The sequence below is a fragment of the Delphinapterus leucas genome, chromosome 10 (genome assembly GCF_059928025.1).
Source record: "Delphinapterus leucas isolate spDelLeu-1000000601 "Yukka" chromosome 10, BTC_Dleu_Yukka2, whole genome shotgun sequence".
Classification (NCBI taxonomy): Eukaryota; Metazoa; Chordata; class Mammalia; order Artiodactyla; family Monodontidae; genus Delphinapterus; species Delphinapterus leucas.
This window is the reverse complement of record NC_143138.1, coordinates 38,162,682-38,185,893: the sequence shown is the minus strand read 5'-3', so window position 1 is coordinate 38,185,893 and position 23,212 is coordinate 38,162,682. Positions and strand designations below refer to the sequence as shown.

Genomic DNA, 23,212 nt, shown 5'->3' with positions numbered 1-23,212 from the left:
AAGAAACACAATTTGAGGCTTTTGAAATGAAGGAAATTTTTGGTTGTCCACCTAAGCGATGATACATTTTTAGGAGTAGAAGCCAGTTCAAAGTCCTTGATATTCAGTGACCAACATTTTAAAATATAGCCACCTGATACATTATAATCCAAAGTTGCTGGTTAAAAAAAAAAAAATTAGCATGAATACGTTCCACAAAGCTTTTAAAAATTGCTTCCATTTTATATAATTTGAGGTGTTGCATGGGGATTCTAAATTGATCCATCATGATGTGAAATTCACTATATGGTTCAAATGTAACAGTGCAGAATTGAATATGGAGGCATGCATAACCTTCCTCTTAGAAATCTAGAGGAGTTGTAATTTCAAATTTTTGTGCAATTAGATTAAATCATAATGCAACAGTCTTTTGGCTTAGTTTCCTTAAATGTGCTGTTTAAAGATAGTTTTGGATTATGCTGTACTGACAATATGAAAGATAAGTCACTATATTAATCTATAAGGATGTTTTATAAGATGCAGATCCTAAACAAATTATTTCCAGTGGTCCTTCTTCACCCTTCATGCACATATCAAGGGAGGGAGAGTCCTGGGTGTCAGAGGGGGAGAATTGGTGTCAGTGGAGTTAAGTATGAGCCTCGTTAACAGAGATACTTTTAAGACTGCCTATTGATTTACTGGGAGCTCGGGCTTTGGGCCTTTTGTCTTCTGGCATTTCATAGCTTAAAACTTTTGTTGGGGTCAAGCAAGGCAAGATAGCTAAGAATTCATGGAAGTAATATGGTACATCAATATTACACTGCTCTTATAAATCTACATGGGCATTTTTGGCAGTATACAACTTGCAGAGTCTTAAATTGGAAGGGTTTCTGTAAAAAGGATAGTGGATTATAGCTATAAAGTGGCTAATACAGACCTGATATAAAATTAACCTCTGGGATTTATCCTTAGGGTCCAAATTTGCAATCACTTTAACCAGAAACCCTAGCACAGTTTTATGGCTTGTTTAAAAATATGGAAGATAGAAATCTTTAAAACCTTACATTCTGGCTATTAAAACGTTCTCTACTGTAATTTCTGAAATTAACAAGTCCCGTTGGCCAGTTTTGTCTTGCATTCTCGGTTGAATATGATACTGAAAGTAGTCACAGAAAGTATGACTTGTGGTGTAATGATTACAGGTGTTCACTAGAGGTCACTATTAATACTTGGTGATAATTTAAGGAACATATCTAAGTTATAGTTGGTTTTTATGCTTTCAAGAATAGTTAATATTCTGTGGTTCTCAGTTCATTGTGGGTTACTTCTGACCTCCATGTCTTAAGCAGAAAGGTAAAGACAAAGATAAATTAGCCAGAGAAGTTTTATTTTTATGAGATGTAGATACCTTTTATCTACTGTTTCTATGGCTTTTTACAGTTCCTTAAAAGATCATGTGATCAGTAGATGGCATCACCACCTTTTAAGACTCACCCATGTCTGGATGGAAAGTCCTGGTTCCTTTTATTGTAGAGTTATAGTTTATATTCTTACAGTGCTTCTTTATCAGGAATGGACTTTTCCAGGCCTACTGACTCATTTTTCCATCCCTGGTTATATAGGAACCACTGGTTTAGTACTTTGTATTAGTGTGCTTTTATTTTCAGAATCCCCAACATGATTTAGTTGTCAGACCTGGTTGGTGGTAATGTCTTCCAGTTGTATATTTTTGTACTAGACTGTTACCTTCTGGTTTTCCTTTTTTTTTTTTTTGAGAACATGGAAGATTTTTATAATTAAAGTAGCTGAAGAAAAACTGGGTTGGAGTATATTTTTATCAAAACATTCTGATAGTGTTGAATTCAATTTTATATGTCCACACAAGTTCTCTTCATCCTACTTTATTAAATTCGTTGGATACTTCAAACAAATTCAGCTGTATACAGCACACTTTAGAGAAGATAGAAAATTTGAAAGAGATATTGAAAATTTGTCTTGATAAACCTGGTATAACTGCTTAATTTTGTTGTACAAATTTTTGCTTATTGGAATTGCAGAAATTCATAATATGGTATTCTCATCATTTTGTATCCCAGTTCTTCCACTGACTACCTGGATGGAAGATGTGACAACAGCCAAAATGTTTCCCAGACTAATACATGAAATACATGTGTAGAACATTACTTCTCATCCTTAGTTTTTCCTTGGTTCTTCTCTGACATACATAAAACATTGTATTATATGATTATTTTACTAAAGTCTTAGAATCTGGCCACTTAGTGCCTTAGCTGTTAGTACATGTGTGTACTTGGTCTTGAAGTGAAAATCTCTGGAAACATTGATACTTAGCTTCCTTGATAGTCTCATTTGGAGAGGTCCTGAGATGGAGAATATTTCCTTTATTTCCAGAGCAAAATTACACCTTCCAGAAAAGTAGTCTGTAGGTGACTTTTCCCCTCTCTTTTTGAAGTCCTATTCACTTGTGAATTGGCATTTTTGCTTCAGTACATAACTCATTCAGATTTCATTTGGGGGCAACTGAGCATTCTTTAGAGGTCTTTTTTTTGTGTGTGTGTGGTACGCAGGCCTCTCACTGTTGTGGCCTCTCCTGTTGCAGAGCACAGGCTCCAGACATGCAGGCTCAGCAGCCATGGCTCACGGGCCCAGCCGCTCCGCGGCATGTGGGATCTTCCCATATTGGGGCACGAACCCACGTCCCCTGCATCGGCAGGTGGACTCTCAACCACTGCGCCACCAGGGAAGCCCTAGAGGTCATTTTTTAAGTCCCAAAACCTCAAATCAGAGCCAAGAGGGAAAGTTGCTGAAAAACTGCTTAATGAATGCTGCCTTGGAGGGGGGTGGAGGTGGCTGTTTGTATTGAACATTTGGAAAGAGGAATGGAAATGCTCAGTATATCATCATCAGTATATCAAGTTTTGAGAGCTGAAAGTTATTTTTGAGAGAATAACTCCCGCAGGAAACAATTTCTAAATCCTTTTAAACTTAGGCAGCTAGTACTTTTAACCCAATCCAGCTGGCTCTCTGCCACCAGAATTTTTTATAATGAGAATTTATTTTTAGTTTAGATAAAATCCATGTTAAGCTTCAATAAGAGTGCTTTGCAAATAAATACAAATTGGAATGTTGATTTGTCATTTAATCCTTTTCGTGTCACACCTTCCCCACATGGTAGTCTATGACACAGGCATTTAATGGGGAATGGGGTACAGTGATAGGGCATAATACCAGCTCAGTATCTCAAAACCGGTAATATTTGACCTGTGTTCAATATTAGGATGTTGAGACCTTGAACTAAGTGTAAGTTCACCCCGTTTTAGATTAGGATAAGTTAAGAGGTGTTGGTTGTAGGGCTTTTAAATACCCTAAGAGAAAGGCTCTTGGATCTTGAGGTGGCAAATAATCTTGAGAGTGCTTTGTAAAGCCCCTTACCTAGAAGTGGAAAACGAGTGAATTGAGTCAGATGGTAAGGGCTGTGTACTAAAGGCAGAGCTCGCAGTTAAAGGCTATGTGAAGAATGAAGTGAAGAAGTGAGTGTTCAGAGTACCTTAATCATAAAGTAGAAGAGGGTAGGAGTACATAACTGCTTGGAGGTAAAAGTGAAAGGATTCTAAAACCATGAATTTACACCAATTCCAGTTTAATGATTTTTTGACTTTCCTTCAGCCCTATTGCCATACAAGCAGTGTGGGATAATTTGTCCAGCTTTAGTACTGGCAGGAAGGCCAAGAAGTTGGGAGTGTTACTGCCCTAATGAAAAGGCTGGCTCATGTGTCCCAGCTGTCTGGGGTTTAATGGGGACAGGAAATTCACTGAACTGGCAATCCTGGTTGGTTTTCAGTTGGCAATGTATAGCAGTCCGTCTGAAATGAAAGTGGCTTCCAGAAGTGAGGTTGGAAGTAGAAGTTGCCCACTTTGTAAATAGAGTAGGTGAACACTGATAGTTTGGAGAGGGCTAAGAAAGTAACTGCCTTTTCAGGTGCTGGAAGCTCGGGTGAAAACCGGTGGAGTAGTCAGGAAGTTTAAAAACACTTTTTTTTGCCCCATCTCTGCCCCACCATGCCTACTCACTCTGGCCAGCTATATCCTCCCGGAAAGGAAGTTTTGTTTTTGAGTACAGCTCTGCCAAACACTATCCTTTTTCTTATGTAATGCTTAATCACTTGGGAGGTGAGTATCCCTGTTAAACAGAGGGCAGAAAAGCTCCTCATAAATAATTCCTCATCCTACCAAACAAGTACGAACACTCTTGGACTTAATGACGATTCGAGGTGATTTTTTTTGACTACGGTGGTGAAAAAGCAATAGGCTTAAACTATGAATTTTGATCTCGGCTAGTGATGTTTGGCAGTATACTTTTTTTTTTTTTTTTTTTTTTGCAGTACGGACGCGCAGGCACAGCGGCCGAGTCTCAAGGGCCCAGCCGCTCCGCGGCATGTGGGATCCTCCCCGACCAGGGCACGAACCCGCGTCCCCTGCATCGGCAGGCGGACTCAGCCACTGCGCCACCAGGGAAGCCCCGGCAGTATACTCTTGGTGCAGGGGCAGCAAGCCAAGCAGTGGCCACTCCCAGTCAGCTATGTGATCACGAGAATAAACGACAAATACACTTAAAAAGCATTCTGAACTCATACACCCATTTTGTTTTTCGCTTTCTGTATTCAGTGAGTTACATGAGAGATTCAGTACTTTATGTTAGGTGATTTTGCCCAACTGTAGGCTAATGTAAGTGTTCTGAACACGTTTAAGGTAGGCTAGATTAAACTGTGATGTTGGTAGGTTAGGTGTATTAATTAAATGTGGTTTTGACTTGGATTTTCAATGTATGACTGGTTTATCAAGATGTAACCCCATCATAAGTTGAGGAAGATCTGTAGTGTATTCAGCACTGAGGCCATACTTGGCTCCACAGCCCTTGTTTTCTGCTCACTGCATTTTTATTTTACAACCCAATCATAAGATGCCACTTAGTGACTGTCATGTTTATGGTAAAAGTAAATTGTACAGACACTGGAAAAGACTTACCTCCTTTCTAGAGGTAACTCAAATTTGTTTTCTAGAAAGTTAGGCATACTGTAATGAGCAAGTATTTATACAGCTAAAATGCTAATCTTAGCTTTATCCTTATTACACATCTGAAGCATGCACATCTGAGGTGTATGTACATGTCATCTGGGCAAGTACCACAACTGTTAAGCAGTCAAGGTATTTCTTGCCAAAGGCCTACCTGGCTTAATTTAATGACTAATGCTTAATGACTAAAATGTCACTGTCAAGGACGACAAAGCTGTGCTAATGTGGATGGGTTGACGTTGATTCTGTCTGTCCATGTTCACTATTAACCTTGTGTCATGGGCATGCTTCAAAGCTATGACTAGTTGCTATGGCAACTCCGGTCTCCTGGTCTTGACATCACTCTTAAAGGAATGTGGGAACATTGGTGAGTATTGCATTTTATATGAGGACCGGTAAACATCAAACTTACATTTGGGGCCTTTTAATTTTTTCAATTTTATAGAGAAAAGTGCACACTTTTTTTTTTTTTTTTTAATAATGGAGTCTTCAAACACCCCAGAATTCCATGGCCAGACAAGGCTGTTGCAGAGATGAACGCACCTTCTCTGGTTTCAAAACTGGGTGGTTGAAGTTAATGCAGCATTTCTTAGTTGCTGGAGGAAGAAAATACTGGTTAAGCAGGTACATTCAAGTGATCAGTTAGATTTTGACAGTGGACCTGGTGATTAAAGCTATTGAATTGCCTCCAGCAGCTGCAGCCTATTGACCTGGAAGAACATTCCATTCCTTTCCTCAAATGATTTGGATTCTCATAGAGGTGAATGGAAAGAAGGGTTTTTTTAAGTGCATCATCCAAGATTGGTTCCTCAACCAGGGCCAACTTTTTGGACTTGACAGCAGGTGACAGGAAGAAAATAATTTAAAAGGGTATATCAGTAATAAGGCGAATGTACTCATCCTAGTATAGAGAAGGCTGGACAAGTTGTCCAACGTCACAGCCCACGAGTGATTGAGCTGTAATGGTGTAACCCAAGTTGCAAGACCACTTAACTGGAAGTGGCCTTAGAGTCCATAGTCCCAGTTCTGTGTTTAGAGATGAGAAGGTGGATTTGCCCAAAGTCAACGCAGGGGCACCATAGCAGAGCTGGAACAAGGATTGCCCCAACAGCTAATGAAGTGCTAGTTCAGGGAGGAGTATAATGTTAAGGCCTTCAGGCTTTGAAGCCAGTAGCCAGGGTTTGAATCCTGGCTTCCTCACTTATAGCTCAATGACCAGCTGCATAATTTTTGACACTTCCATTTTTCTCATCCATAAAATGGGTAATAATAGAAAATAATTACCTCCTGAAAATATCTTGAGAACACAGTGATGTGATGCATAAATGGCACTCAACACAGAGTCACACTGCTCAGTAAGCATTAGCTGTTATGTGGCAGGCTAACACTGGTATGCAGTAAGCACTCAAGGAATGGCTTTTAAGCAAAACTGACCCATTTTGGTGCTGGGCAAGCAAGAGCGCCCCCAGTGCATTCTTGCATTCCCCAGTGCATACGAAGAGTGTTTCCACTGACCCTGTTCCTTACCCACTTTTGAGTCCACTGTCCAGTTTGAGTTGAAGAGGCATGGATTTGAGGGGTCCAAGGTCAAGAGGGACATTTGTGCTAAAAGGGGTCTGGGCAGATTTCAAGAAAGGGGTTTCTGAAGTCACAGGGATAGACAGGTGGGAAGGATAAGATGAAGGATTAAAACCGCTAGATGGCTCTTTAAAAATGGGTTTTCACATTAGCCCAGCCTGTATTCAAATTTCCATCTTCTGGCTGTGTGTCTGGGATAAGTCACATCTTAATTTCTTATTTGTAAAGTTGGGGATAACAAAAACACCTCAGAGGGCATTAAACTGGTCACTCTTTATGTCTGGTATTTTCCACTCTTTGCTGGAATCACATGGGGGAACTTTTGAAAACTAATACCTGGGCCCAGCCCCCAGAGGTTATGATTTAGTTTGTCTGAGCTGGGAGCTTGGTATCAGAATGCTTTAAAAGTTCCCCAGGTGATTCTAAGGAGCAGTCAGGATTAAGACCTGTTTCTGATCCCACAGTAGTCCTGTGGGTCTGTCTCCTCCCTATGCCAGTTCTCCCAGGCCTCCCCGTATATGGAGCAAGGCACATCCCTGTTCTTGCCTCTTAACCTTGCTGGGAAAGGCAGCTCTGGTTCTGTTCTGTATAGAGGCTGTGAAGCCAGATTGAAAACTCCTAGCATTCCCTGGGTGCTTGCCTTGGTGTCACCTAGCCGCTGGATAAGATTGCTTTCACGAGAAAATGCTTTGTTCCTTCATTCATCAAGCTGGTTGCTGGTGCTGGGGTTATCCCTTGAGCAAGGTGTGGGAGAGAAAATGTAGACCAGAAAGGGCGCTGAAATTGAATTACCGTGCGCTGAGCACACGTATGGTGCTTTTTCTCATCAACTCTGTGATGTTGGGGTTCTCTCTCATTTACTCAAGAAGCTCAGACAGGGAGAGTGGTCTCAACCATATCAGACTGGGGCCCCCTTTCTGTAAAAAAAAAAAATTTGAAATGATCCTTCACTATTCTGAAGCGAAACCCATTTTCTACACTATTTAAAAACAAACAAGATGAAGGCTTTAATATAAAAAAGGAAAGCGGTTTATAAAATATTATGTATTTCTGTATGTTAGGCATGACTGCTAGAAGACATAAGAAGTCAGATGCTTAAACCCACTTGAAGCTATTCCATACTTGCCCTATAAGAAAATTAAGAGTGAAGGCACATATAGACATCAGAATAAAAACTACAGTCAGGGGGGCTTCCCTGGTGGCGCAGTGGTTGAGAGTCCGCCTGCCGACGCAGGGGACACGGGTTCGTGCCCCGGTCCGGGAGGATCCTACATGCCGCGGAGCGGCTGGGCCATGAGCCATGGATGCTGAGCCTGCGCGTCCGGAGCCTGTGCTCCGCAATGGGAGAGGCCACAACAGTGAGAGGCCTGCGTACCGCAAAAAAAACCAAAAAACAAACTACAGTCAGGAAGTAATGATAGATCAGACTTATTTGGATATGATAGGAGAGAGGGAGAAATAAGCTTAACTGAAGTAGGGATAACATGCCAAGACAAATAGACTGCTGAATTGGAGAAATGAGAAAGTACAGTATTCTCACAAATGAGCTGGGCCTTAAAACTATAATGTCAAAAAATAAACTCACAACGGGACTTCCCTGGTGGTCCAGTGGTTAAGACTCCACACTTCTTTTCCGGTCAGCAGCCTGAGGTGACCTCTAAAAATGGTTCGCTATTCACTTGACCCAGAAAACCCCACAAAATCATGCAAGTCGAGAGGTTCAAATCTTCGTGTTCACTTTAAGACCACTCGTGAAACAGCCCAGGCCATTGAGGGTATGCATATCCGAAAAGCCACCAAATATCTGAAGGATGTCACCTTAAAGAAGCAATGTGTGCCATTCCGTTGTTACAATGGTGGAGCTGGTAGGTGTGCCCAGGCCAAACAGTGGGGCTGGACGCAGGGTCGGTGGCCCAAAAAGAGTGCTTAATTTTTACTGCACATGCTCAAAAATGCAGAGAGTAATGCTGAACTGTAGGGCTTAGATGTAGATTCTCTGGTCATTGAGCATATCCAGGTGAACAAAGCCCCCAAGATGCGGCGCAGGACTTACAGAGCTCATGGTCGGATCAACCCATACATGAGCTCTCCCTGCCACATTGAGATGATCCTTACTGAAAAATAACAGATTGTTCCTAAATCAGAAGAGGAGGTTGCCCAGAAGAAAAAGCTATCCCAGAAGAAATTGAAGAAACAAAAACTTATGGCCTGGGAATAAATGCTGCAAAAAATAAATGCAAATAAAAGTAAAAAAAAAAAAAAAAATCCACACTTCCACTGAAGGGTGCACGGTTGGATCCCTGGTCGGGGGAACTAAGATCCCTCATGCTGCAAGGCCAAAAAACCAAAACAAACAAACAAAAAATCCAAACCTCACAACATGGGGCAGGGGGAGGGGAGTAAATTAAAAAGTACCTATCCCATGGGGTTGTTATGAAGGTTTAAGTGAATTAATACATGAAATGTGCTTAAAACAGTTCCTGGCACTTAAACACTGTTTCAGTATTAAATAGTATATATCCTTTGATAGAAGGGGAATGACAATTAGAAAAAAATTTAGTGCAAGTGCACAGGGTAAAGTACTCAATTACTTCTAGACAGTGTCTTTATTCCATTTAATCATTCTTTCTCTAATGGCTTTATGCAGGTGCTTTTAATATTTTCTACCTGTAGTTGGTTCAGACCCGTGGGCATGGGTAATTCTTTGTGTACCAGACATCGAGTACCTCTGTCCCCTTCCCCTAAAGTCAATTAGCTCCCTGGCCAGTGTGACCACCATAAAAAAAAAAAAAATCAGTTCCCCAGGCACCCACTAGGAGGCAGTACTGCCCTGTTGAGAATACTAAGCCAAATTCTTTGCCTGAGGTCACATACCTGTTTAGTAGAATTGCATCTCCACTGACTCCAAAGTCTTTTTTTCCACTATGATAGTAACAATAAAGATAGTAATAAAGACAATAGTGATAATAATTAGCATTCCTTGAACTCATGCCAGCATTTTACTAAATGTTTTACATATATATACCACCAGCTCACTTAAACCTCACAATTTGAGGGCAGTTTTTCATTTTGCAGATGAAGAAACCAAGGCTTAGGTCCAAGACCGATGTTAAGTGTTCTGCGTAGAAGAGGTTGCACTTGAGCTAAGTGTTGAAGAATGGGATTGGCATAGAAAGCTGGTTATATAAAGAAAAAAACCACATGCATAAAAGCAAAGGCATGAAACTTCAAGATTTTATATGGACTGACAACTTTAAGACCCCATGAATTTATTCAGGGTTTAGAATTGGAGATTGGTAGAAAGAGCTAGAGGGGAACTTAGAGGTCATCAGGGATTGGTGATTTTCAAACTTGAAAACTAGCCAAATCCTTTTTTGGAATGAAATCTTATATATAATAACTATAAAATATATAAAACAATTTAAATGATATTGTTATAAAAAGTATAAGTTCTAGTAGATAATATTCACTTATAAAGATAGGAAAAATAATGTTGTTTTGATGAATGCAGTATTAGATTGACCTCAGAACCCAGTTTTTCCTGTTTTGGTTGTACAGAGAAGTGAATATAATAAGTAACATTTTAAAACACCTCATTTTGCAATCCCATAAGTGACAGGATAGGAAGGTCTACTCCAAAACCACCTAGAAACACAGATTCACTTCAGTATATTAATAGCCATATGGTTGAACAGGTTTAATGTTTAAAAAAATACTTTGAAAAATCATTAGATACACATGTATATATTTTAAACAAACAAATGTCTGTGAGACTCCTGTAGCACCATGTGAGAATTCCTCATGCTGCCCTCGTCTTTACTCTGCAGACAAAGAGCCTGAGGTGAAGGGACAGGGGAATGAGTTGCTCAGACTCATGGGGCCCAGCTAGGGCCATCTCTGGGCACTCAGCCTCCTGAGTCCCAGCCCAGTGCTCCTTCTGAGAGACCAGTCGACATCTGGTGTGGCAGCATGCCGCAGCCTGGCTGTACAACCCCTCACCTGAGAGGGCCCTTGGCTGCTTGCCCATCTCCCTGGCAGATAAAGCCTCAGACGGAGGGCAAACAGTACCTGGCTCCAGGAGTCAGTGCAGGTCTGATTCATGCATGGTTTGTGCCTGTGCCAGCCATGAAGGCTGTCTCCTGATCCTCTGCTCATTTTCATCACTTCCCTCACTGTGGCCAGACTGGGACTCTTGAGCAACAGGCAGACACCTGTGGCTTGAGAATGGTGTTGGCTCTTTTAAGGAGGGTTTTCCAGGCCACAACAGGACTTGTCTGTCCCATCCCCCTGGGCAGCTCAGAGCATTGCCCCATCAACGTCAGTTTCAGTATCAGGGTGGGGCGGCATCATGGGGTGGGGTGCCGTGTTACCAGGGCGCAGACACATTGGCAACAGATGGTGGCTCTGGAGCATGGGAGAACAGGTGGGCTACCTACCACCAGGATTTCAAAAATACCATTTATCAGCATTTGCCTTTTGAAAGAAGCAATTTGCTTACAAATGGCAAGACATTTAAAAAATTAACTTGCTCTTTTTTTCAGAAAAGCATATTAAGTCACTATTAGGAGATTTTTTTTTTTTTTTTTTTGTGGTACGCGGGCCTCTCACTGTTGTGGCCTCTCCCATTGCGGACCACAGGCTCCGCTCGCGCAGGCTCAGCGGCCATGGCTCACGGGCCCAGCCGCTCCGCGGCAGGTGGGATCTTCCCAGACCGGGGCACGAACCCACGTCCCCTGCATCAGCAGGCGGACTCTCAACCACCGCGTCACCAGGGAAGCCCTAGGAGGTATTTTTAATCACAGTATATTAGCATTTTTGTTTACAGAATGCATTCTGTTGCTACTGAAGAGAATACCATGAGCAAGCAATGTTTTTATACAGAAACAAATGTTTTAAAAGTAGGTTCAGACACTGAAACCTTTGGCTAGACACAGGCTGTTATGTAATAATAAATTAACCTGACCTTGACTCAGAACAGGTGCCCCAGAAGCAGGTTCGTAGAGCGTCACTCTGCTGGGAAAGGCTCTTCTTCGAGGCTCTATGGTCACGTTGCAGGAGAGGGAGAAGGTTCTGCTTTCTTCCAGAGTTGAAGGGATGACCTTGATCAAATCGTTGTGCATTTGTATACCCGCTCCTGGCACGTCACCGTGGCCTCTCGTGATAGTGAAGACTTTTGACCTCTCTGGGAACTCAATACCCACAGCTAAGAAGTGGGAGCTACACTGCTTCCCTTCCAGGCTTGTTGGGGCAAAACCTGAGGTAACGCGTGTAAAGCTTCAACTCTGCCTGGCACAGAGGAAGCCCCAAAAGTTGCCAAGCTCAGCGTTTTTCACATGAGCTCTACTCCATCCCCTTTAATTACTCATTTTTAATTCAAAGGTAATCCATGATGTGGTAGAAAAAAGAGAGAATACATAAACAAAAAAGGAAGAAAGGGACCCAATAGTTTCTGGTTTTCCTAAGTTTTTTTCTATCCTGTTTTCTTTATTCTGTGTGCTTGGAATGGGAAGTGTCCTCATTTGTGTTTAGGGAGTGTTAGAGAGGTGATATCATGGCCCCACTTCGCAAATGAGGAAACTGAATCCAGAAAGAAGAAGTGCCTTTCCCAAGGTCACGAAGACAGTAGGAAGGTTAAGTCGGGTTTGAAACCCACAGCCTGTGAGTCCGAGCCCAGCACTTGTTTCAGGACCAGGAGGGGCCTCAGAGGTGCCGTGCACTGAGGTGTCCACAGGTGAGTCTCAGACACCTGCCCCTGAACCCCCATGTGTGCAGGGAGCCTGTGCCCATGATATCATATTTCCCTCATGATGACTTGAGGTACTCAAAACCATTCCCCACTGAAGATAAATTCCTATTTTGCAGCCTGCCCAGTCCTGGGAGTGGGCAGGCTGTGAGTAAACAACTCACCTAAGTAGGGTTTTTTTAAATTATTATTATTTATTTTGGCTGCGTTGGGTCTTTGTTGCTGCGCATGGGCTTTCACTGGTTGTGGTGAGCGGGGGCTACTCTTCGTTGTGGTGCTCCGGCTTCTTGTTGCGGTGGCTTCTCTTGTTGTAGAGCATGGGCTCTAGGCACACGGGCCTCAGTAGTTGCAGCACGTGGGCTCAGCAGTTGTGGCTCGTGGGCTCTAGAGTGCAGGCTCAGTAGTTGTGGCGCACGGGATTAGTTGCTCCGCGGCATGTGGGATCTTCCCGGACCAGGGCTTGAACCCGTGTCCCGTGTTGGCAGGCGGATTCTTAACCACTGCGCCACCAGGGAAGCCCTAAGTAGGGTTTTTAGGTGCCTCAGTTTTGCTTTCCCAGGGATACTGGGTTGGCACTGTCCTTAGTCTTGCAAGCACGTAAGTACTGTCCTTCTGGGCTTTTCCCTCACTTTATTTTTAAGATTTATTTTTGGGACTTCCTGGTCCGGGAAGATCCCACATGCCGCGGAACAACTAAGCCCGTGTGCCACAGCTACTGAGCCTGCACTCTAAAGCCCACGAGCCACAACTACTGAAGCCCGTGTGCCTAGAGCCTGTGCTCTGCAACAAGAGAAGCCACCGCAATGAGAAGCCTGTGCACCACAACGAAGAGTAGCCCCTGCTCGATGCAACCTAAGAAACCCCGCATGCAGCAATGGAGACCCGATGCAGCCAAAAATAAATATATATTTTTTAAAAATTTTTTATTTATTTTTGGCTGCATCAGGTCTTAGTTGCGGCATGAGGAATCTTCGTTGCAGCCCGCGAGCTTCTCTTCAGTTGTGGCCCACAGGCTTCTCTCTAGTTGTGGTGTGTGGGTTTTCTCTTAGTTGTGGTGTGCAGGTTCCAGGGTACGTGGGCTCAGTAGTTGTGGCGCTCGGGTTCCAGAGCACGTGGGCTCTGTAATTTGCAGCACGTAGGCTCCCTAGTTGAGGTGTGCAAGCTCAGTAGTTGTGGCATGCAGGCATAGTTGCCTGTGGCACATGGGATCTTAGTTCCCTGAAAATGGCCCACAGTGTCCTTCCAGCTGAATTCTGACTCAGCCTCATCCACTACTTCAGGCAGAGGCACCCCTTGATCAGATACAAGTTTGCTACACTGGGACCAAATGGCCTGCAAAGTCTTTTCCAGCACTCACTAGGACTTGCCAAGACCAGAAAAAGAATAAGGTTTTCTGTAAGGATGGCAGGTCCAGACAGTCTATTTCCTGGAGGGGAAAGGAAAAATGTTAAATGCATACAGCGGCTGACAATTCATCCAAGGCGGCATCAGGCTTTTTAACAGGCTTTTTGTCCTACAGCGGTCAGGCAAGTGTTAATATTTAAGATTTGAATAGTCTCTGAAAACTTAGTCCTCAAACAACTCTGTTAATAGTTACTATTCCCATTGCACAGATGTGGAAACTGAAGCTTAGAGAAGGAAAATAACTTACCTCAGAGTGAGGAAATGCCACAGCCAGGACTAGAACCCAAGGCCTGACTCCTTAGGCCCAAGCTCTTCCAGCACATCTCAGCTGTGTGTATGTGCTATTAGCAGGGCTGGCATTGGGATTCACATTGATTCAGAGGCTGCATGGATACCCACGAAACCCCTGGAGGAAGCAAGTTCTTTCTCAGAGAAGGCCAGTGGGTGTAAAGGAGAAGGATGCCAATGAGAAATGAACACTGCCAGGGCCAGAAGTTGTCTGTGCAATGGCCACTGGGTCACCTTTCGTCATTCAGAGCAGCATCAAGAAGGTTTTACATAACATTTCCAGGTTGCACAATGGGGCTCGAAGTCCTATGGCTGTCTCTGGTGGGAAGAGCACAGCATTCAGAGTCTGGAGACCTGGATTTGGCTACTGTTGGCTTCCAGCAATACTGTATTACAAGCCTGTGCACATTACTTGGCTCCTTGGGCCTTGGTCTTGTCATCTGTAAAACAGGAACATGGGGCTATTATAGGATTTAAATGGAAAAAAAACAACAATCTTTAATGAAAGCTTCGTAGGTGCCCAGCACTGTTCACCGGCATTAACTTATTTAGTCTTCACAGCAACCCTCAGAAACTAGGTATTATTACTATCTTCAGTTTAAAAAAGAGGCACAGTTAAGTAACTTGCCCAGTATTACACAGCAGCAAGTGGGGAGGCTGGAATTGGAACCTAGACAGTCCATTAGATGAATAAATGAATTCTAGGGCTGGTGAATCCTAGACAACACCTTTCTGAGTGTCAAAGACTATTCAAGGTAGATGGGCCCTTAGAAGGGCCTTAGTTTAAGGACTGTTTAGCAGATAAGGAATCCATGGGTCAGAGGGTGAAAAACCTGCAGGACGTCTTGGTAAGTCTGTGGCAGAACTGAGGTGAGGATCCAGGCCTCTGGGCAGCCTTGCCCAGTCGGGGCACCCATGGTCCACAATCCTGAGGTTATGTTCTAGGAAACACAACTCAGTGAAAAAGTGCAGTCACTTCCATAATCACTAATGCAGAGAGACTCAGTGAACACTTAAGGCACTTCCACGACTCTCGGACACATTGTATCCATTAACCCTTTCCCAAACACTTTAAATAACACTGTTAGGAAAATGGTAATGAAAGAATAAGGCACTAGGCAATGCTGTGTGGTAACACATACCTACAAAACCCTGCACTTAGAATACATACAAATAAAAGGATATACTAGAATGGCTGCCTACGCAGCAGGGGATTGGGAGTGACCTACACGGTAAAGGGGAATACATAAAACAAGAGGGGACTAGCCAGGACTAGTGATGACTGTGAGCCATCATCTGGGGAGTAGGATTGACTCATCCCACTGCACTGGAGGGCCAAAAATAAAACTGAGTAAAATAAGACACGAGATGAAATCACTTTGCCTGAAACACATTGGCTCTGGGCTCAAGGAGGAAAAGCGGGCACACATCCCGGGCTGCCTCACCAAAGGCAGAGGCCTGGAAGTGTCCCTGAGTGGAGTGAGTCAGGTCAAGGGGAGAGCCAGTTACACGTATGTCTGTGAGCTCAAGCCTACCACACGCTGGTCCAAGTGGCACACCCACCCATCCCCCATGCCAACGGACTGTGCCTGGGAAGATCAGGTGAAGGAAGAGGGCATCTTCATTTACTCAGCTTGCCCACTGTAGATGGGACAGTTGGATGCAGACCTCCCCTAACAGCCCACCTGGCAACTGGAACCTCCCAGGGAAGCGGGTATCCCCTGAGCACAGAGCCCACAGTTCTGGGCTCGGGTCACAAGGTGGCAGCATGGTGAAGAAAGCTGGTTCTCAACTCCATACAGAGGATATCCAGGTTTGCCTGTGAGCACAGGAAGAGGGGGGACCATGGTCCTTAGAGAGCGAGAGTGGCTCATTTATTAAACATGAAATGAGGCAGAAGCCTGTAACTCCAGTGGCTGGGAAAGGGCATTAAGGAGAGGCAGGCATGATTTTCTAGAAAGTAGTCCTCACCCATGAACCACCACAGTGGTGAGTGACTCTGTCTGTATGTGTGTCTATAGGTGAACGTGTATGATTATGTCTGGTGTGTGTGTGACTAGTGTAATGCTGAGTGTGTGACTGTACATTGAGTGTGAGTGTGTGACTATGAGTCTGGGGGTGGGGGAAGAGGGAAGCAGCAGGCTCAGGTGTTGCCAGAGAGGCTAGGAGGAAACTGTAAAACTGGCGATGCCCTCTTTATCAGGAAGCACTTCTGGGTCAATAAGGGCAGAGCACAAAGTTCACACAGATAGTAGTGACTGGAAGGCATGAAGCATGGCAATGGTATTGGAGAGGCGGTGGTGGTGCTCTCTTGGGATGGGAAGGGCACGTACTAAACTTCACTTAGTTCTAGACTCAGACAATGGACTCTGGGCCCAGGTTCCAACCAGCCTGGCCATTTTCAAATGGTGCAGGTGGAACAGTTAACCTTCCTGGGCTTCAGGTTCACCACCTGTAAAATGGCAGAAATAATTGGGCCTGCCTTCCTGACTGTGTGTGAGGATTAAAAGAGAGCTATGTATGTAATGTATGAGAAGAAGGCCTAATGTGTGATGAGTGTGTGCCTGCTGGTTGTGGAGAAAACATGAAATTATGCTATTCAAGGAGGCCCATGGACAGCCTGGTCCATAAATGCCACTAGTAAGGTCAATCTCCTGTTCTCCGCCCACCCTCGGCCTTCTGAAAAGGATCTTCCTGATGGTGCTGTGGTCCTTCAGGAAGTGGCAGTGCCCTGTCTCTGGGGAAGGGGGAGTTTGCAGGGACAGGCTTGCCTGGAAGAGGCTGTTAGGCCTACAACCTTCTAGATCCAACTCCAACTCTGACACCGCACACTCCAGGCGGTTTAGAATATTGACTCACGCAAACTCGCGCTCAAGTTTTGCCCTTGTTTTTCCTTCTTATTAAGGACTGGGTGGAGAGCATTTGGTGTCACCAGGGATTACTTTGAAACTACCGCCTCACATTGGGAGCTGGCTTGAGTCAACTGGTCACCATGGAATTTCTTTTTTTAGTGCACAAACAGCCAAGTTACAGGCAGCTGTTGCCCCGTGCAGGGCGGAAAGTGGCCTATTGACGTAGAGCTGCCTGGCTCGTATTTCTTGGGCAAACAGATGCCATGTCTCTCAACTCACCAATTAGGAAGCCCAGAAACTGGTTTAGAGACCACGTGTCTAGTTATGTCTAGTTATTCAGGTGGCTTTACTTGGGAAGCACTCTGAATGTCAAAGCCACAAGATAAAGGACATATATAGTAGCTGGGGGTCTCCACTTCTTAGGGGCCACCCCAGGAGGTGGTGAACATTAAGTGCCAAGTCAGCAAGGAAACTCTGTTTTGGAGCCAGAGCATTAAAAAACACCAGCCACAAACCACTGAGGCTTTACTGAGTGCTTGTTTTGTGCAGGTTCTGAGTCCGGGGAAGGCCTCTGAGGGGAGGGGAAGCTGGAGCTGGAAATTCAAAGTAGTAGGAGGAATTACACTGGATGGGGTAAGGCCCTTCAAGAAGCAGGAATGGCATGAGCAAAGGCATTGAGGTACAAATGTATAAAGTGTGTTACAGGGAAGAGTTAGGTTAGAACAGAGAATTTACAACAATAAATTAACACACATTCATTAAGCGTCTACTATGTGCTAGACACTGTTCGAGTCACCCGGATGAAGTTGGTGACAAAACAAAAATCCCTCCTCTATGGACAGCGTAGTGAATAGCAACAATATAAATAATAATAGCTCACATTTATTGAGAGCTTACTACATACCTAGCACTGTCTTAAGTACTTTATTTACTCATTTAATCCTTAAAACATCCACATAACGTAGGTATGGTTATTATCTCTAGTCCACAGATGAGGAAGTGTTGGCACTGAGTGGTGGAGGCAGAATTCAAACTCAGAGCCTATGCTCTCACTGAGACATTCCACTACTCCACTAACCTCAGTGAGAAAGGGTGAGAGGTCAGGTTGCCAGGTAACATGGTCCGGTCTGGATGGTGTGAATGGTGGGCAGGGAGAGTGGGGATCTGGGGGCATGTGTGCAGTCAAATGGAGAGGCATGTGGCTGGAAGGACTTGGGGGTTCAGGGGGCAGTGAATCCCTCTGGCCTCAGTAGGGGGAAAGGAGTGAAGACAGAGAAGAATCAGTAGATAAGGTTTGGGACATTCCTTAGGTCATAGTTTGTCTGGAATTAATGAACTTGGTAGAAATTATTCTGTCCTCAGCAAAGAGGACTGACTACCAGTTTACTGTGGATTATTCTTTGTATTATCATTAACTGCAAATCATGAGGGGTGAGGGGGCCTTTCTGGTGGGTCAAGTCCTGAGCCCAAAACAAAGGGGCTCTAAGGGTCTCCCAGACTTGGCCAGAAGATGTGATGATGTACGCAATGTCCAGTCTTGGTCCTTCTCTCCAAACTCCATCAGCTAATCCTCAAACCCAGTGTTCAGGTTAAGTCGCAGACCCATTCCCATTCTCCCCCATCCCCTGTCCCCTCATCTCCACCCCTGCCCTGCAGGTCCCTTCACATTTCTTCATCAGAAATCCCAATGCCAGCCCCTCTTGGTGGCCAGCCTGCAGGTCTCTGTGCATGGAGCCCTGCTTTTGTGTGGGTGATACCACTGCTTTTGCCTCCCTGCCTGCCAACCACTGCCATGCCTGCTCCAGACTTGCAGAAGCACAAGCCAGATCCCTGTTTCAACCTTTTCCAGTTTTCAGCCATGTTTCCTGAATGGATATAAAATTTCACTCCGGTTTAGGTAAGAGCAGCCAACTTTATTTTGGCTGCCACCACTCAGCTGCTGCCAGTGCAGCCTCCTAGAGTCCCCCTCCCTGCACCTGCACGCACGCCCTCTTGGCTACACGGTTTTGCCAAGCCTTCTCCTTGCTGGGTTCTGTCTCAGGGAAAGTCCTGTCCCCTGGACTCCCAGAAGAGCCTGGATCCTCAGGCACAATGCCCCCACTGTGTGTCCCTAAGCCCTCCCCTCCCCCTCCCTCCCTCGCTCTGCTCTGACCCTCCATACACAACTCCAACTTCATGCATATATCCCCTCTGGGGCAGGGTGGGGTCCAGGGGTCAGTACTCTTGTGAGTTGGCAACAATGTTAACAACAAATTTCAAGATTGCCCTTTAAGAATATCCTCAGCCAGGCATAGACCTTGACAGCTGGGGATTCCCGCCTGGGAATTTTTCCAGTATTCTGCCAGCTGTTTCTTCTCTTTCTGTGGTTTTATTATTTTTCTTTCTGTTCCAACTCCTCCTTTCGCTTTCAGTATGGTAGCTCAGGCCAAATGGCAGTAGAGGGTGGGGACCTGGCAATGGCTGAGGTAGGAGCTGCGGCCATGGTCAGCTGTGCCAAAGGAGGGGAAGGGATGGGATGAAGGAGGAAACGGGAGTGGAACACAGGAAGTGAGACCAGCAGCAGGGTGGCCTCTTGTTTTTCTGGTGATCTTCATGTCATTCAGCTCTGGGCATAGGGCCTTGTCTCCTCCTGGCCCCTGTCAAAAATGCACGTTTGCTACTTGGGACAGTGACACATTAACCCAGTAACACCAATTCACTTGTCAGATGTGCTAGCTGTTGCCTAACAGAGCAGAGACCAAGGAGAAGGGCACATGGAAGAGATAAGTTGTGAAGAAGAGTGTAGGAAGGGTTGGGTGCATGGAGCACATGTTTGGGGAGGTACCATGGCACCTCTGAGCAGGCAGGAGGTGCCAGACACCCCAGGGATTTGGGTAAAAGGGATGAACTCCTACCTAGGAGAACTTTTTTCACTACATAATTAGGCTCCAAGAGGGTGGGTAGGGTGAGTAGAGACCCTTGGTGAGATCATTTCCCTAATGTGATGTTAGTATCACAGCATTTGCGTGTGTTATGGGGCCTCCACAGTGGGTCCCCTGGAAAACTTCCTGATGGGACAGCCACAGGCCTCCAGCTTCAGATAAGGATTAAACTCAGCTGTGTGTAACAGAAAAGCAAAATAAGTGGCTTAAACCAGAGAATGCTTTATTCTTCCCTCATGTACAAGAATTGTGGAAACAGTCCTGAGCATTTTAAAAGCAAGACTTAAAGGACTAGAGACATCCAGATATCCCTCACCTTCCTGACTCTACTTCAGAGATATTCCCAAGCAGACAGCTCATTCTGTTTAGAGCTTGATAAATGTGTCCTGCATGGGCTTCCTTCTCTCCCTGTCTCATGGCCCCATGTGCTTCCTGGGCTCACCTCCCAAATTCATATCTGGGGGTCTACATCTGAGGGACCCCCAACCAAGGTACTAATATTAGTGAGCACTTACTGCATTTGAGGTATTGTCTCATTTTTTCCTCAACCCTGTCTGGTGGGTTGCCTCCATTAAGTCCCATTCTAACTTGCTCAAGGTCACCCACTATTAGAGCCAAGACTCAAAAAAATCTGTTAATTTTGTGATATCTCCTTGGGATGGATTCCTAGACCTGAATTCCCAAGTCAGATAATGCACATTTTCAGGCTTTTGATCTGTTCTGCCAAATGGCCCCTGAGTAAAGTCAAGCCTACTGCCCCTCCCTACCAGCAGTGTGGGGGATGACTTGCTTCTCATGTCCTGTCAAGGGCTCCTAGCTCTTTTCAACTCAGCCCCTTGAGGCCATTCCTCCAAAATATGTATTTTTTTAAATGCAGAAAGCATTAATATTAACTAACCTGTTAGCCTTGTACTAGCAGACATACAATATGTATCTGTGAGTTGAACTGAAGAGATGGAACCAAGTGGACAAGCTCCTACCCTGAGCAGAACAGTTTTCCTGGGGGGGCAGCTTTTGCCCATCTCCCCTCCATGGAGCCAGGTGGGCGGAGGTGCCTAGGTGGGCAGATGGGAAAGGGAGAGAAAGGATCAAGAAGGAAGGGCACCTGATGGCCACTGTGTGGTAAGGCCTGGGGAGGGAATCTTTGCACAACTTTGCTCTCTTCCACCACATTCCTTTTCTTTGCAGAAATACTGCTGAGCTGGGGGGTGGCAGCAAACAGCCCCCTAACTCTTCCCCTTAGATGTTTGAATAAACTGAGGGTAGCAGGAAAGCATGTAGAGACTCACTGGAATTCCTCTCTCACCAGCATGTGAAGCTGCTGTTTCAGATGTCCTTGGTGAGCAGGGAACCCTACCAATGGCTCCAGGATGGGGCTGTGCCTGCCTGACCCCTTTCTAATAAAACTCTCCTACTAGGCTTTATAGTATCCAAAACACTTTCACATCAGGGAACTCCTCTGATCCTTCTTCAACTTGTAAAGTGGGCTGAGCCAGAGTATCATTATCCCCATTTTACAGATGGGTAAAGTTGAGGCTCTGATTAAAATGATGGTTCAATGTCACATGCTGTATTATAAATCAAGATTTCTGTAGCCTTGATGGGAGTTCTCTGGAGGTTCAGTGGTTAGGACTTAGCACTTTCACTGCTGTGGGCCCAGGTTCAATCCCTGCTTGGGGAAGCAAGAACCTGCAAGCCACATGATGCAGCATCCCCCCTGCCCCCCCCCAAAAAAAAGATTTCTGTAGCCTTGCCTACTAATTATCATAAGCACATACTGTGTGGGGCTCTTTGTCCAAGTTATGTCTTTTAATCCTCACAAAACCCTCTTAGGTGGATAGTCAACTGCATCTGGCAGAGCTGATATTTGAACCTGGGCCTTCAGACTTCATAAGTAAGGGGTTCTCAAAATGTGGTCCCCAGACCAGGAGCATCAGCCAGGAACTTAGAAGAAATGCACATTCTTGGGTCCTGCCCCAGAACTACTGAATTGGAAAACTGGGATGAGGCTCGGCAGTCTATGGTTTAACATGCCCTCCAAGTAATTCTGATGCATGCTCAAATTTGAGAATTGCTGTCCTAATACATTCTTTTAACTCAGTGGATTTTAATCCTGACTGCACCGTGGAATCACTTGAGCGCTTTAATAAATACCAATGCTGGGCCAGACCAGAATCTCTGACCAGCCCTGAGGTGGGGCTCAGGCATCAGTATTTTTAGAAACTCGTCATGTGTATTTCACTGCCTTTGACATGCACCAGGGAGGTAAGCCCTGGAATGCTCCACAGTTTACCAGAAGGTTCTAAAGTAGAAGAACAGGGCAGCCTATACCAGGGAATCCTGGAAGGACTGAAGGAAGACTTGGTGTCCAGGAATGAGAGACTCTGGGGGCTTAGCCCCTCCTTCTTGAGATGCATCCACGTGGGCCCAGGAAGCCTGCAGCCCTGGTAGGGCCCAGAGCACCCTGTTTGTCTTGGCATTTTCCCAAGCAGGCAGTTCTGTGTGGAGCTGCAGCTCTTTTGTTTGTGTGGTTTAGCTGTTGGCCCAGTTTTTCCAGGGCTGATTAGATATCCCTGCAAGCAGCACATCCCTCTCTAGTCCACAGGATTGCTGAAAAGGGGCTGAAGCAGATGTTTCCCATTAGAGTTCAGGCAAAGAAGGGGTGTGGGGTGCTGGCTCTTGCTTCTACCTGTATCACTTTGGGCCTCAGGTTCGAGTATCTGATAAGTAGCAGTCAGGGTCCAGCCAGGAGCCAGAAACCACACCAGTCACTTCAACAGAGAGAATCTAATATAAAGAATTATTAAGTAGTTGAAGAATTGAAAAGACAAAGAGAGAATATCAAAGTATCAGTGGGTCACAACCACAGGAAGCAGTAGGGCTTCCCTAGGGCTGGAGAAACAAAGGGAAAAGGCTGTAGTTGTTAAAACTTAGAAGCTTGGAGGACGGCTGGCCTTGCAGCTGAAATCCAGAGCTTTGGAGAAGGGGTGCCAGCTGGTGGTGCTGGTGTCCCTGAGGGGAAACCATTAGGTTGGTTCTGTGAATATTGGGAAAAAAATGCAAACTGGAATCAGCTGAAATGAACTGCTGCCATCTGGGGGGAAAAGCATTGCTAGGTAGGGGAATGTTGGGGCAGCTGGATTTCCAATTGTCTAACTTCTCTCCACCCTTGGAGACCCTCCATACTCACCTCAGGCTCACTCCCTCCCATCTCTCAGTTTTCTTCTTTTTAGGACCAATCCCAAACGTTGCTGGTTCAATCAATAAGCCTTTACTGAACACCTGTTATGCCCCAGGCCCCAGGGTCTGGGTGGCAGATACAGTAACAGCACCCACATTCATTGGAGTACACTTAC

General features: G+C 45.0%; 1 long non-coding RNA gene across 1 annotated transcript in view; it reads right to left on the bottom strand.

Moving 5' to 3' along the window:
• Positions 1–11,729: 11,729 nt before the first annotated feature.
• Positions 11,730–23,212, bottom strand: part of LOC149748204 (uncharacterized) — a 34,082-nt gene continuing 22,599 nt past the window's right edge. Inside the window, exon 3 of the long non-coding RNA XR_016394641.1 lies at positions 11,730–14,523. This is a non-coding gene — a long non-coding RNA (uncharacterized LOC149748204). The remainder of the gene's footprint in view (positions 14,524–23,212) is intronic.